General features: G+C 38.4%; 1 non-coding gene across 1 annotated transcript; it reads right to left on the reverse strand.

The window, feature by feature from the left end:
* Positions 1-8,175: 8,175 nt before the first annotated feature.
* On the reverse strand, positions 8,176-8,282 carry LOC131234160 (small nucleolar RNA R71). Its single transcript, XR_009165568.1, has one exon. It is a non-coding gene; the product is annotated as a small nucleolar RNA R71 (small nucleolar RNA).
* Positions 8,283-10,705: the final 2,423 nt, after the last annotated feature.

The raw sequence follows: 10,705 nt of genomic DNA on the forward strand, positions 1-10,705 counted from the left end.
CATGGCAAATATCTGAGAAACTAAGTATAAAAGGTGGAGAAAAGATTGAGAATCACACAATGCAAATTACAGAATAAACAAATTGTTAGGTCTCACTTAAGATTGTTTCGGACCGACCGAATGTGCATAGAACAGTCCAGCAACAATTGGTGATTTTCGGAGATAATTCGGCTCGATAGTCGGTTCGACCGAATCCAGGTTCGGTGCGACCTAAGGAAGACAAAAATTTCAAATGTGAATCAAGGAAATTTGGCTGCAATTGATAAATAATTCGGTGCGACTGAAGGCTTCGTTCGGTGCTACTAAAGGTCCCAGTCGGTTGCAGCCGAAGCGTAACCAAAGTGCGTAAATTGAAGTTGGTTCCAAGTTAGTGCAAACTTTTTCTATTTAATGAGGTGTTTTAAGATTTCTTAGATATGAATTAGGTTAAAAGGTGTAAAGCAAGAAGTTGTGGAGCCTTTAAGGAGTCATTCTCTAATCATTCGGTTCTACTTATTTTTTATGTTTTTCACTTTGAGTTTTAGTTCAATCATGTCTTTAATTGGATAATTTAATAACTAAGGTTAAAGGATGAACCTTTTAATAAATATTTAATGTTTAATTCATTTCTTTAATGAAAATTAAAGTTTTTATGTTGATTTGTGATTGAATTCTTATATCGGAAAATGAATCAATCTGTAAAGTTATTTGATATATTGCTGCCTTTAAGTACATTAGATGTTTTCAATTCCATGTGATGTGATTACTTAAATCTTCATGAGAAATCAAACATATCATAATTCTAATATATGTCAGATGTTTTTGATTGATATTAACATATCATCTTCCGACTAGATCAGATTGGAATCCAGTTCTAGTTGAGTTATCAACTCAAGAAGATGAAATGAATTCAAACTCTATTGAATGGAAAATCCTAGATCATTCATTATTTTTACAACTCTATTCCACTGGATTAAAAATCTAGACCAACTATTCTGCTTAGATTAAAATTTTAGTATATTCTTACTAAATTTTCTATGGTTTCGATTTCGGTCTTACCGAGTTATTACTACATCGCAATTCTATGCTTGGGATTGTCAACCATTGAGTTTGATCACCTCCAACAGATGAAGAAAAATAGCATTTCCCGTGTGCCCTACTCAAGCGCAGTTGGCAGTCTGATGTAGGCCATGGTCTGTACTAGATTAGACATTTAACATACAGTAGGTGTTGTGAGTAGATATACGTCAAACTCTAGTAAGCAACACTGTGAGATTATGAAATGACTACTCTCTTACATATGGGATATGGTTGACTAAATTTTGATGTTCAGTAAGCCTGATGACAAATTAATTTACTATGTGCACACCGATTATGCTGGAAATATGGATAATAAAAGATAAACTTCCAGATACTCGTTTGTATTAATGGATATAGTGGTTGGATGTTGAATCTTCAGTTTGTGGTTGTTCTTTCCATAACAGAAATTGAGTATCTGGAAGCAGTTTGGTTGATGGGTATGATGAGTGAGTTGGGGCTTCAGCAAAAAGCTGTGCTTATGAATTATAATAGCAAGAGTGTTATCAATTTGGTAAAGAATTTGGTATACCATTCTCATACTAAACTTATTGATGTTCGTAATAATTTTATCCAATATATACTTGAGAAAGATAATGTTATTCTTAAGAAGATTCATACTGGGCTAAATTCGGCCGACATGCTTATAAATGTGGTTCTTATAGAGAAGTTCAATTTTTGCTCAACTTCGCTAGACTTGGCAATGACAAAATAAAGATGAAGTATGCATAAGAAGAGATGATGAAGACAATTAAAGATGGAATAAACAACTTAGAACTGAGGTGCATGGAAATTAAAATCACACTGTAAATTGATGAAAATTGATAACTTCAGTATGGTGAAAAAAATAAAGGAGTTTAATCCTTGGACTCTAACCTCATAAATCGATCAAATTTCAAATTTCAACAATTTAAGTCTTCCGGCAATTTCAATGGCCCACACCATGGAATGGAAGAGAGGCTTTTCACGCGTCGAGTTTGAGTGATATATTCTGCCTGCTCATACGCCCAGATCCATAGTTCAAGTGGTAGACACATTGAAAGATACCTCGTTTCAACACTGAGGTCCCGACATCAATTCCCTAGTGGGGGTGGCTAACAGTGAAGTGTGATATGAAAGTCGGTGTATTAACAAGCTAACAAAAAAATAAAAAATAAAAAAATTCTGCTTGCTCCTCATCCCATGGGGAGGCATTATTTTCTGCACACGTTAGTCAAGATCTGAACCGTACAAGAAATAAAGTTTGTAGTGAATAAGGCAAAAACTCCAATCCCAACAGATAATTGGTTGGGTGTGAATGGAAACGAATTGGCTACTCCCCCGACACCATCCAATAGCTGGTGGTCGGTGCTTTGTGGGCCCCACCATGCTGTGTTTCATCCATGCCGTAAATATATTTTTAAAGATAATTTTAAGGTATGAGACCAAAGATGAGTTATATCTCAATCTCAAGTGGACTACATCACACGAAACAGTTTTAAATGAGTATGGAACATTAAAAACAGTTTGGGGGCCATAAAAGTTTTGGATCAAGATTATTTTTGTTTTTTCCCTTCATCTGGGACTGAATGACCTAATCAATAGATTGGATGCCAAATGAACAGTACAGTAGGCTTCAGGAGGATTTTAATGGTGGATATCCAATAACTATTGTTTTCATGTGGTGTGGTTCACCTGAGATTTATATCTCTCTCATTTTTGGATTAAGCACTAAAATGATCTTTAAAACTGGATGAAAGGAATGGATGAAACACATACATCATGGTGGGGCCCACAGAGCACGGACCACGGTGTGAATGGACACTAAGCGAGAAATCAGATGAAATGATCGTTAATCAGATGATTAGAATCTGTCATATAAAGGCAAATCTTTATCCACCGTACGATCATATTGAACGGTAATGATCTCGTTGCGAAGTACGAATAAAACGATGTGTGGCTGCAGATCAATCCGGACGCCCACGAAGGCATTGCATAAGCTCCTTCTCCTACGATATATGCGAGAAATTGGAAGTATCGCGGGTCCTGAAATAGGAAAGTTCCACCCCTGCCGCCACGTGTCATCGAATTGTGCCAAGTGCGTCCGCAGCTGCCAAACTGGGATTTGCTCTGTACGCTCTCCCTTCCTTGAAAAGCACTCCACATTCACGCTGCTTATTAGAGAGAAAAAACTTTGATACTCTGTGTAGAGTGTAATGGTGATACGCAGGCACTAATAAATTACTTGGAATCTGCACATATCAAACTCATATAATTCAAATCAAACAGTCCAAATTTCGAGTTCCAGTTTAGATATATCTGGAATCAAAAGTTACGATTATTTGGTCAGATGACTCTCTGATTGGTAAATATTTATTGAACGGTCAAAAATTGGAGATATCAAACGGTTCTGATTCAACAAACAAGTGCCCACGAATTAGAGATTGTAGTTTTTGAAACAATCAAATCTCCGGATTGTATGTTAGTACGTTAATTGTCAACAATTTAGTCGGTTTCATGTCAATTAATATATGCCATGTGTGCAATTTCTGAATGCGTGCGTATCAAGTGTCACACGCAGCCGGAGTAGCAGATAACTACCCGCCAGAAAAGCCTGGATGATGTGGGTCCAATGGATGGCTTTATTTATTTAAGGTGTTATTATTCGGATACGCCGTACGCGGGCAAGTGACCATCCGCAACGCCGACCTTGCCACGTCAATCTAAACCGTCGATATCTGGAAACAGATGATCTTAATTATCTGCGTGGGCCACTAGATTGGATGGTCCAAATGAAAAATGTTAACGGTTCTGATTCAATGAACAGAGCGTTGACACTGATTGAACCCTTTGATTTCTGGGCCATAACCTATCAAGACTAGGTCGCATGAGCTGGACTTTGCTGCGCATTGCTCGGATTGCCTTTACTCGGTTTTGACCGGATTCTTAATATGGGGAGGCTTTCCTGCAGGCTGCAGCTGTCTCTATACACTGCTTTGGATTCTGATGAGGGACGCCCATGGTTTGGTGATCCAAACCATTGGTCTGTTGTGTCCAACGGTGATGAACCACTCTCAAAGCGCATCTAGGGTCTCTGTTCCATTTCTCATCTATACCGTCTGTTTATAAGCTACGCATCCAAAGGTTAGTATTGTCTCAGCCATGTCACTTGTTGGGCATGGCCCATTCATCGTTGGGTGCAACAGACCAATCATCTGCACCACCTTTAACCGTGGGCATGGCCCATTCATCGACCGACGACTTTGGGCATACGTGCCAGTGGGGCACGCATGCGGGATCTGGGCCGCACATCAGGTGGGTCACCATGTAAAGATATCATGGGCAGAAATTCGGGCCGATCTGCTTATTAGGTGGAGCACATGCGTATATTGAATGGTCATTGGTACTCCTTCCTTCCTACCCGTCCATTTTTCTCACACTCACAGCACACCCGATGAGCATACTCGCTTGATTGCTAGCGCCATGGCATGTCCACGCTGGCAAAAACTTATTGAGCGGTCCAGATTACGCACGCATGTGCCAAGTTGACACTACATGGCGCAAATTACCTCTCCTTGCGCGAATCGCCACCGTACTCATTTCCACCACTATCCTATTAGGCGACCAGATGAAGCGTTGCGATGGTCCAGCATATCAACGGCTTGGATCACCAAACATGTCCCCACCACTCTATTGTACATACATTCATGCATACATCTACTGCAAACAGACATATTACCGTCCAAATCATGGGTCCCGCCATTGATGGTTTATATCCCAAATATGACTAATCAGACATTCTAACCATCCAGGTGATTTCCACCATAATCATAAGTTGAAAAGAAAACGATCAACGGTTAAAATTCATTAGGGGAATTTGAACGGTAGGATCATATGATCAGGCTTAGCCAATCAAAATTGAGGTCCATATACATGCAGGTATGCCACATGTAAGGCGGATGAATGCAGAGTCGAACGTACTTTTGCCATTACACGTGAAATGCAACCCTCAAATCACGAGGGCCCACCAAGAAAGCCTGTAATAAAGATGGCGGTGGGCCCCAACAAGCAAGCTTTTCTGACTATTGCTGTACAATCTACTCCAACGGAATGCTAGGGAGTAAGATAAATGCACTTAATTAAAGAGGAGAAGGAAGTGAGCTGTCCACTTCCTAAAATTGATACGCGCATAAACAATAGTATCTCTTGATTTATGGAAGGGGATCTTGAAATAATAAAGATCTACTGGACTAGGTGCATGTGAACCTTCCCATCCACATAGATGTATTTGAACTCGTTAGCAACTACATCACTCTGTCTGGACCGGCCATGAGGTGATGCCAACTCGCCGTAGTCTATACTTGAAAAATCATATTGATCAGATGATTCAAACCGTCCAGTCAGTGGTATGCAAAAATTGACGGATAAGATTGTTCATAGAAGAGAGGTTCAGCCACAGATGTTTAGAACCATCCAATTGCTATGGTTTTTGAACGGCAGGGGAAGAAGAGTGAAGAGGACATATTGTACGGTCCAGATTGGTGATGTGAGTGCAAACGGGTACAAATACAGCTGTGTGTATGGGAAAGTTTTCATATTTTAGTTCCCTATATCATTTTAGCTTTAAAATACTAAATCCCGCTTGGCCGTACGGCTTCGACGGTATGGTGTTAAGACTCAAATATTGCATAATTTTCGCCATTTATATCTTGGTTTTATGAACATAAATCATCTTAATATTCTATTTTACTCATGTATGTGTTGAAAGGTGAATTTAAGAGCTTGGATTGAAAAAGGTGTTAAAAAGTAAGAACTTGATGCTCAAATTCACCAAGGCAATGGATGGATCTTAGGAGATCAAGATTGAAGAATTCACATGCTAAAGATCCAAGAAAACCAAGCGAGGAATGAAGAGAATCGAAGATTTGAAGTGAAGAATCATGTAATAGTCCTAAAAATGTGTATTTTGAAGCTGTGAAGTTTATTTTGGAAAACTGCGCAGCAGGAAGTCTGTTTTAAACGAACTATGCAGCGAGAAGTCTATTTTGGAAAAATACGTATATTTGAGGCGTTTTCTAGGGTTTTCAACTTTGTACGAAGTTTGGAGTTCCCTACTTATAAATAGGGCCTCCTAGGGCATTCTAAAGCATCATTAGAAGCATTCAAGAGCAATATTTAAGGTTTTTTTTAAAGAGTTTTTTTTTTTATTAAAGCTTTATAAGTTGTTTCTTTCCTTTTAGATCTTTTTTTATTTGCAATTTTTCTTCTTTCTTTCTTGTTGCTTTTTATTTCTACAATTTAATTATGTTTTTCTAAGTTCCCTCTAGCCCAAGCTAGAAGGGAAGCACATGGGTTTAATATTTCTTTAAATTATGATGATTGATTGTTTTAATGATGAGAATAATGGTGTATGCATATTATCTATTATTTAGGTTTTGTTTTTATCCTCTTGTAAGATCCATATGTTTCCATCATATGAGATTTACATTGATGGATAGGCTTACCCTAGATTAATCAGATTTCCTAGATAGGAGATGTTCTCAACCTGTTATATTTCTTTGATATTCATTATCCTATAGATATTGAATACTTAAAATCACTGACGCTTGAGAATATATGTCAATGGTGCAAATCTATTATTTTCTAATCTTTTATATCATTTATTAAAATATTTAAAGTGTTTTATTTTCCGATTAGGCTGACCATAGTGCTCAGATCCTAGTTGTGTTATCCAAGTCATCATGATTTTGGAACATTAATCTATGTGTGGAACTTTGAAGCTTGGGTGTTTTTTTTTATTCAATTGAATTACATCCATTCAAAAATCCAAAAATCAAATCATCAGTTTAGTTTTTATTACTTAGTTTGTTTTGCATTTGATTTTTTCCTTCTCGCAATTCATCTCCCTGTGGGATCGACCCTGTATTCACAGGATATTACTTATGAACCTCTGCACTTGGAGGCAAGCAGTCAAGTTTTTGGCGCCGTTGCCGGGGAGAGACTGAGATAGATCAGATCTGTGCAAGATAGCCAAGGTAAGTTTTCTTCTAAACCCTCCAGATTTTCCATAGATTTTTTTTATTTTTTTTATTTTTTATTTTTTTCTTATTTTCTTTTTCTTTGAAAATAAATTCAGTTGGGACTTTCAAGCACTAACTATGACATAAGGTTGCCCTGCTTGGGATTTTATCACCCAAGTGCTATGGTTGTCCTATAGTTGCTGTTTGATCACAAAGATCATCCGCTGAATCTATTTTCCATATTAGCATAGTTTAATTTCTGCATTAGTTTTACTTTTATTTATTTATTTATTTTTTTATTTTGCTTTGTGGATTGAACCCTCATGGTCGGCTCTGCCGCCTGGGTTGTTGATTTATTTTGCTTTGTGGATTGAACCCTCATGGTCGGCTCTGCCGCCTGGGTTGTTGATTTATTTTGCTTTGTGGACTGAACCCTCATGGTCGGCTCTGCCACCTGGGTTGTTGATTTAAGTTTTTATTTTTATTTTAAGTATCATACTTGCGATTTGAATTAGTGGTATTTGTTGTGTGGTGTGGATGGTTTATGTCCCGTTGGAGTAGGGATCAAAACAATCGACTCTCCTCTGAAGGGGGACTAGTTCCAGGCCTTGATCATTCACTTAGAAGAGGCACTCAATATCACTTGGATTCCATGGCAGACCCAATTGATAATCCAAATCCAAATCTGCCAAATCCAACTATAAATCAAAATAATCCTCCTCTTGAGGATGAAAATGAAGTTCATAGGAATGTGTTAAACCAACCACGGACTTTACGTGAACATTTACACCCTGAGAGATCAACTTTACCATCTTGTATAGTGTTCCCTGCTCACACAGGGAACATTGATTTTAAACCAGGTGTGATTCAATTAATTCCTAAATTTCATGGCTTAGATTCTAAAAGCCCCTACTTGCACCTCAAGGACTTTGAGGAAGTAATTGCAACGTTACAAGTAAACAATGGCAATAGGGATGTACTTAAGCTTAGGTTATTCTCATTTTCTCTAAAGGATCGGGCCAAAGCATGGCTCAACTCTCTAAGACCTAATACCATCACTTCATGGCAAACCTTAAGTAGAGAGTTTTTGAAAAAGTTCTTTCCCGAGCACAAAACAAATGCACTAAAACAAGAAATCATGTCATTCTCCCAAAAGGGGAATGAACTGTTTTTTCAAGCTTGGGAGCGCTTCAAAGACATTCTAATTACTTGTCCACATCATGGTTATGAACCATGGCACGTGATTGATGCTTTCCGAAAGGGGCTCACCATGGATACCCGTCAGTTCATAGAGATGATGTGTGGTGGAACCTTCCTTGATAAAGATCATAATGAGGCTTGGGATTTTCTAGATATGTTAGCAGAGAATACTCAGACATGGGATGTTTCTGCTAAATCAGACCAAACTAGACCCATTCCTAGAGAGAAAGCGGGAATATATGTCCTAAGAGAGGAAGACGACCTTAATGCAAAATTCGCTGCATTGGCTAGAAAGGTCGAAGCTTTGGAAATTAGGAAGATTGATATGGTTAAAGCAAACACTTAGGTAATTTTTGTAGCATTTATGGTGGTACAGACCATGATACATAGGATTGTCTAAAAATCTTAGTTGTACAAAATAACACGCATGAGCATGATCAAGCAAATGCTATAAATAACTACCAAAGATCAGTTATGCAACCAATGGGTAACACGTATAATCCAAATTGGCGTAACCATCACAATCTTAGTTGGAGGAATGGACCACAAATTAATGCGCCCAATGCACCTCAAATGCCTCCACAAAACAACTTTTTTGGGGCACCTAACAATGCACCATATATGCCCTCACCAAAGCGATCATCTGTGGAAGATGCATTGACCGCATTCATGAACTCTCGAGCTTAAATGAATCAGTCTCTAATCCAATCAAATTAGGAATTAAAGACAGCTGTGGCTAGGATTGAAACTCAAGTAAATGCTAAGGAAAAAGGCACTCTTCCTTCTCAACCTGTGCCAAACGCTAGAAACATACATTTCAAGTGTGCTACATCATGAACAAGCTAAGGCCATCATTACCTTGAGAAGTGGAAAAGAGGTCGATAACAAGATAATGCAACCAGTAGAAATATTAGAAGATGAGCCACTGTCTCAAGAAAATGATGAACCGGCTATGGTTCAAGAGCCACAACAGCAAAAGGATAAAGAGACTAAGTCATATGAGCCTCCAGTTCTGTTCCCATCTAGACTTCGGAATCCAACTGTCCCCATGAAATATCAAGAGGTGTTGGATGTGCTCCAAAAGGTTACTGTCAATATTCCTCTACTTGATGCCATTAGACAAATTCCATCATATGCTAAATATCTCAAGGATTTGTGCACTGTAAAAAGGAAATTAAATGTGCACAAAAAGGCCTTCCTTACTGAGAAAGTGAGTGCTATAATTCAACAAAGGGTTGTACCCAAATACAAAGACCCGGGAAGTCCCACTATTCCTTGTATTATTGGGAATTTTCAAATTGAACATGCTTTGTTAGATTTGGGTGCAAGTGTCAACTTAGTACCTTATTCGGTTTACAAACAAATGGGGTTAGGCGAGCTTAAACCAACCACGATTACACTCCAACTCGCTGACCGCTCTATTAAGGTACCAAGGGGAATTTTAGAGGACGTGCTAGTCCAAGTGGAGAAATTCTACTTCCCCGTGGATTTTATTGTACTAGACACTGAACCATGTGTAAATGCTAGTGCTCAAGTTCCCATCATTTTAGGCCGCCCATTCCTAGCAACTTCAAATGCAATCATAAATTGCAGGAATGGAATGATGAACTTGTCTTTTGGTAACATGACTCTAGAACTAAATATTTTCAATCTATGTAAGCAGCCCATTGATAATAATGAGATACATGAGTTGAATTTCATGGACTGCTTGATAGAAGAAGAGGAATTAGAACCTAGTCTGACTGATGAATTGATTCAAGTCATTGGAGACTTGAAAAATTCTGATTTAGAAAAAGTGCTTGCTGAAATTTCTGATGATAATGAGAGCACTACCACTCAGGACATTGGTATGTGCCAATGGAGACCGCGCACTCAAATCCTATCTATCGAGGACTTGCAACCTCTACCATCACCAACCAATGTTCCAAAGCTTGATTTAAAACCACTGCCAAATGAGCTTAAGTATGTATACTTAGGTGAAAATAAAACTTATCCTGTGGTGATCTCTTCATTTTTAGAGAAGGATCAAGAGATGAAATTGTTGAAAGTTCTAAGGGACCACAAAGGGGCCTTGGGCTGGACCATTTCGACATCAAAGGTATAAGCCCTTCCATATGCACCCATCGGATCCACCTCGATGATGACGCCAAACCAATTAGACAACCTCAAAGGCGTCTCAATCCAAACATGATGGAAGTTGTAAAAATGAGGTGATCAAATTATTGGATGTGGGAATCATCTACCCAATATCCGATAGTGTTTGGGTGAGTCCAACTCAAGTAGTCCCAAAGAAATCTGGAATAACTATTGTGCAGAATTCTAATAATGAACTCATACCAACACGTGTCACCACTGGTTGGCGTGTTTGCATTGACTATAGAAAATTGAACCAAGTCACAAAGAAGGACCATTTCCCTCTACCATTCATTGATCAAGTTTTAGAGAGGGTA

This window comes from Magnolia sinica, chromosome 18 (assembly GCF_029962835.1).
Source record: "Magnolia sinica isolate HGM2019 chromosome 18, MsV1, whole genome shotgun sequence".
Taxonomy (NCBI): domain Eukaryota; kingdom Viridiplantae; phylum Streptophyta; class Magnoliopsida; order Magnoliales; family Magnoliaceae; genus Magnolia; species Magnolia sinica.